General features: G+C 41.7%; 1 protein-coding gene across 2 annotated transcripts in view; it reads right to left on the reverse strand.

The window, feature by feature from the left end:
• Fhit (fragile histidine triad diadenosine triphosphatase) overlaps positions 1–5,470 on the reverse strand; it is a 1,459,653-nt gene extending 1,454,183 nt beyond the window's left edge. For both annotated transcript variants that reach the window (XM_076931538.1, XM_034498048.2), the window contains exon 1: positions 5,341–5,470. The gene's annotated coding sequence lies outside the window, so the exon portion shown is untranslated. The remainder of the gene's footprint in view (positions 1–5,340) is intronic.
• Between the last annotated feature and the right edge of the window lie 530 nt (positions 5,471–6,000).

Here is a 6,000-nt window from a genome sequence, read left to right on the forward strand (position 1 = left end):
AAGGGCCCACTCACACCATTGCCAGTGTTTTTTCTCTGCCTCTTTATTGCAGATCAATATATATATATATATATATATATATTCTTTATTTTATATATACATATATAATTTGTTATACACATACACACACATAATTCATTTTACATACATATATATAATTCATTAAACACATATATAATTCATTATACACTGACACACAAACATATGTAATTCATATATACATGAACATACACACAACATCTTACCTACTCTCATCTCGACTCTCACATAGACAGACTAAGAACTGCTTAAATGCTTGCTATTCAGAGTACAGTCCATGAAGCAGCATCAAGAGTCTATTAGGAAGACTGGTTTTCTGGTCTGTTCCAGATCTACCAAATCAGAAGCTACATCCTTAAATCAGCAGGACACATGGGTGCACACTAATATCCAAGAAACACAGATCTGTCTATCACTCCTTCACAGCTCAGAGAACATCTCAGTAGAGGGGGTATGGAGAAAGAATGGGTCCTACAGACATATGCCTTCTAGATAAGACATGGATGCTACGCTAACAAACTTATATTATTACCTGCACATCATTTGCACAAGGATGCACCTATCAACATTTCAACATGAACACATGAGAGGCTCAAGAAGCCTCAGAGAACTTTTGGAAATGAATGTTTGCTGTGGGATGAGGTGTCATTCTCTTCAGTGGTAAAGCCACAGATACATCTGGAGTAGACCAGAAAACCTGTCTTCCTAATAAGAAGCTTCTACTTTTCCTCTCTCTCTCTCTCTCTCTCTGTGTGTGTGTGTGTGTGTGTGTGTGTGTGTGTGATGAATTAAATATATTTTGTTTGTATAATGAATTATATAGATGTGTGTATAATGACATAAGTGTGCATCATAAATTATATATGTGTATGTATAGCAAACGTGTATAATGAATTATATATGAGTGCATATATGTATACAATAAATTGTATGTATAATGAATTATATATGTGTGTGTAATGAATTATATGTATGTGTGTATAACAAATTATATATGTATATATTTAATTGTATTTGTGTGTATAATGAATTATATATGTGTATATAATGAGTTGTATATATATGTATGTATGCATATAATAAATTGTATATGTGTGTATAAACAGCAAGCACAGTTGTAGGTGTGTTTTCCACATTGACTACTGCTTGTCACTGATTTATTATGCACAATGGATCTATACTTCCAAAAATATGCAAACATTTTGCTTCCCCACTTGACTGCTAAGTGGTTTCCCAAGTTCCCTTCTAAAAAAGTTCAAGGCTCTTGTAGATACTGGACTGTGTGTAACATCTCTGTCTTATTTTCTCTCTATTACTGTGATAAGCACCAAGGGGAAGATAGCACTATTTGTGTCACATTGACAGAAACTAGTCACCACAGTCCTCTGTGCTGGTCTGTGTAGCCTCACTTTGTCACCCTCCTCAGTCACTGAATGTCATGCCTAGGTGCCCAATCCTCCTTTACATTCACCAAATCCCAGCACTCCCTCCTTCCCTTTCTTCTTTCCCTCACCTGTACCTAGACGATGCCACCACTCAGTGCCATGATCGCCTGTCACTCGGTCATTGCTCTCTATTACTGGACCATAGTGGAGAGCCTAGAGAAGCCAGAGCAAGCTCTGTGCCTGTGTTCAATGTTTAGGAATGACCTCTACTTCTCCTTTACCTGCCTGACCCTACCTCCTCCCTTTGGCTCAGACCCTCATTTGTTTTTCTTTGTCTGTCACTGAGTAAAAGAAAATGATGTCTTTATCACTACTATCAGCTTTAGAAATAAGTCACTAGCTATTGCCCCTGAGTCACTCACGATCTAGAGGACATCTGCCTGAATTTAACCCGAGGATCCTTGGCCAGGCTTCTCTTCCATTCTACAGGTGGACAAAAGGCCTCACTGACATAAGTCAGCTGTTTTCCAATCTAAGTTTAATACTTGCATGGAATCATGGGTCAGAGACTTCTCAGCAGGCAGTGCTTGCATAAAACCTTTACCATCTCCCTGACCATAAGAATGTCACCAGGCTGACAATATGGGTTTTCAAGAGTGACAAATCTTTGCATTTTAAATATTATGGCCCACCTTTCTTACTCTAAGAGGACAAATACAAAAATCATTGTATTTTCACATACCAAGTTTACATTAACAATGACAAAATAAGGCATATCATTTATCTATCTGCTACAGACTACTCTGAGCAGACAGAAGCCTCAAAGAGCTGGCATTTGAATCCCAGGATGCCACGTATCTATTGCCTTTATCTGGATTGTTGTTTCATATGAGAAGTCAAAGATGTGGGCACATCCATAGATAAAGAGCCCTTGAAAGATGATCTCAGAGGCTGGGATTTCTCTCGTCCATGTTCATGTTGAAAGTAACATAACCCTACATCTTACATTTCAAAGCTGCATTTCTAACATTAAAAGAGAAAATCGAGACTGAAGGAAAGGCTATGGGAGCACGGCTCTGGGTGCTAATAAATGCAAGGCCACAAACGTATTCTCAGCGAGCGCTGGAGGTCACAGAGGTTGATGGGGAGAACTTCGTGCATACTGACTTGTTCTGAATGTTTAGCCAATAATTTACAGAGTTTGGCTAACAATTTAGAAAGCTGTTATGTCATTACCTAATTATCCAGAAATCATCTCTCACACGGGAGAGGTGAGAGGTGCTTGCTTACATGTACGTGAGTACATAACTGAAGGGCCCTGTGTCTTCTTAAACCAAAGTTGTATGTAACATACACATCACGTGTATATTTCCAATAACTATCAAAGTGTTAGATTGTGATATCTGTGAATGTAAAAACAGCATCAAAACCTCATTTTCTCATCTCTGGAGGAACAGGAAAAAAAAAAAAAAAGATTGGGAACCAAAACAACAAAACTAATGCCAAAAATAGAAATGGAACATATTGAAGCTGAACATACAAATTAAGATAAGAACACAAAAGCATCCATAATGCAAGCCAGCAGATATTTACAGGAATGACGTGGGGTAAGAACACCAGGAGGAGGCAAGCACTGCCCTGATGGTAACAGACAGCTTTAGGAAGCCTCAGGAAACCCACTTCCCTTCGACCCAAGCATTAGAGAAAGACTGCTGGCTGACTTGTTTCTAAAATGACAGTGAGCGAGATGATCTCTAAGTCCTTCCGGCTCTAGCGCGCTGGGCACTTCTTTGAAAGTCTCATGCACCTACGGAGACGAGCACGCAAAGATGCTCAGGAAACATTTGTTGAATTAATGAAATAGGAAAACTTTTCTAGCTAGAACAGAGACTTTACAACAACTGGCCCTAGTGTGTGGCCTATAAAACACAAATCTTGGGAACGGGGGAAGATGACATTATCTAGATAGCTACCCATCTGCCATTCCTGACAGCTTATTGCTGTTGGAAGTAAGATGCTGGGGAGTAGTTTCATTTCTGATAGAAACTAACTGTGTGACCTCGGACAAACTACTCTGCCTCACAGGGACCAGTTTCCTCATCGCTGAAATTAAGGTGCATTCAAGCTACATATAGCTAACATTTTTGAAACCTTTATTCTCAGTAATTGTTCCGAAATATCTTTGCACTGGACTTAAGTAATCTCAAAAGGTTTTGTAATACCAGCATTTAGTGTCTAATTACAGAAGAACCATTGTGTAACTGAAAGGTTTTGTATTCTACAGTCTTATAGGCCAGAGTCTCTGAGTTTTGTGAGGTAGGGTCTTTTGCTAGACAGAAACTCTCAAACAGAAGATGCTACAATTTCATTACTTCTATTACCCAGGTGGCTTACCTTTTAAAAGTTGCTTAACTCTCCTAACTTTTTTCCCCTGATCAGTTCGATGAATAGAAAAAAAAAAAAAATGGTGAATATCTCTATCATATTGCTTTAAAGGAGATTAAATTATAACTGAATCTAAGATGCAATAAAATAGCCCAATTTTAATACAGCTGTGAAACTATGAACAGCCTTCTTTTCAAGCTTTTTTTATTATGGGAGCTACAGAATGATTTGGAGACCATGTGAACACGCTTTAACAAAAAATTCATATTCAGTGCTTTGAATAGTATTAGCAACCAGAAAAAAAAAAAAAAAAAAAAAAAAAAGAGGTGGGGGAAATCTTTACTAAACATTTTCTCTTACTCTTAGCATAATTAAGCAGGTGGACAAAGAAGGCAGCCAAGAAGGCAGGGCATGTGGGAGTCGTAGTTCTAAGGGAAGGGGGTTACCTCCCAGGGCCCCTTTGTCGTGAGACTTCAGTTCCCAGAAGACATCTCGTTGGGCCAAATGGCACATTGGTAGCTGAAGTACCAGGCCGGTTATGCAATAGGCGGGACTACAAATCCCAGAACCCTCCGCAGTCAAGGTCTTGAGCCTTAAAATGGAGCCTGAAAAAGAAGCTTTCAGGTACAATCAGCTTAAGCACAGGTGCTCTTAGGGCTGCCCTTAGCAGAACAGGCCTAGCCCTAATTAGTGTTTCTCTAAAACAACTGCTGGGTATTTTCAGCACATTTCTGAGACCGAAAATAAGCAGTTTTCAAATGACAAACTTTCGGGAGCCTGGCCTCAGTGTTGATTACAGCTGCAAACAGCTTCTCTGGTCCACTAGAGCAGGGAGCATTAGGCTGGTTTCTATCCACGTGAGGACCGCTGAGCTGGGGTCGTATGGCAGAGGCAAAGGTGGCCTAAGTTCCAGGAACCTGCCTCCTTTCTTCCATAATCGGTTACAGCTTTCAATCCCCGAGTGTAAAACTAAAATTAAAAACCACGAAGGCGCAGGGTCCAACCAGTGACGAGTTCTTGCACCACAGTGAATTGATGTGGGTTGGGTTTTTTATTGTAAGGTTTAAACTTAGCAAAATGCAAATTCTTTCCCAAAACATTGTCCTCCGTGAGCCCTGTTCTGCAGCTGCCTTAGGACCTGTTCAAACCTTTTGAGACACCTTAAGCGAGATGTCTATTTAACACAGACCTGGTTTGGGTCAGGGGTTCCTGCCACTTGTCTATGGAACTAATGAACTATTCCAAAGTAGCCACAATGACACCTCGTGGACCTGCTGTCACGACCCGGTGCCTCAGTTTACCCCGAGGGGCGAGTTGAGGCTAGGACGTGTGCTCGAGAGCTGGGGCGCCTGAGTCCATCCGGAGAAGTCTCGTCAGGTGGGCGAGTCCTCCTGACAGACGGCCACCATCAGGCGAGCGGGGCTGGCCTGTCCCCGCCCCACGGGCCTCAGGGGCACTGACCAGACGCGCATGGAAACCCAGCCCACGCCCCACATTCTGTTCCACTTGGGCTTGGCTCCCGCGCCCCTACCTTCCAAGATCTTGGCGGCTGGAATAAAAGGCAAGAGGGCGGGAGCGCGGGACAGGAGTGCCGCCTGAGCGTGGGGTGGATCAGGGAGCTGACGGGGAAAGTCCCACAACAGGCCCAAACGGGACGAACTACAACCCCCACAGAACCCTGCGGTAAGGGGCGGGAGCGAAGATGACTTCTCATCTGGAGACAATCGCAGGAGCCAATAGGCGAAGAGCACTAGACTACGCTGTACCAATCAGAAGCCAAATGACAGTAACACCAATTCTTAGTGTATCTAAGGTAATTCTCCCCTTTGAAAGTAATATTTGTAATAAATCACACAGTCTTTAGCTTTTAACAAATGGAAAAAGAAACATGACTGTATTTCTCTTAAAATGAAAGCTTGCTCATTACGTTTCCTTGCTTTCCTCCGAAAAGAGCTAACTGCTGCACTTCCCTTCCCCTCTCCTGCATCTATTTGATTAAGACTTTTGTATTTTTCCCAGAACACGTGCCCAAAGTCCCTAGTTGATCCAGGATATGGCTACCCTTGACCTCCCCTGACATCCTAACAAAATCCCATCACGGTCTTTCTGTGCTTTCCTCTCTGCCTTTATCCTCCTCTGTAATAGTTTTCAAGTAGGCTCTTGGAACAAATCAATGCAAGTTGTTTATTTG

The sequence above is a fragment of the Arvicanthis niloticus genome, chromosome 3 (assembly GCF_011762505.2).
Source record: "Arvicanthis niloticus isolate mArvNil1 chromosome 3, mArvNil1.pat.X, whole genome shotgun sequence".
In the NCBI taxonomy this organism is placed as follows: Eukaryota; Metazoa; Chordata; class Mammalia; order Rodentia; family Muridae; genus Arvicanthis; species Arvicanthis niloticus.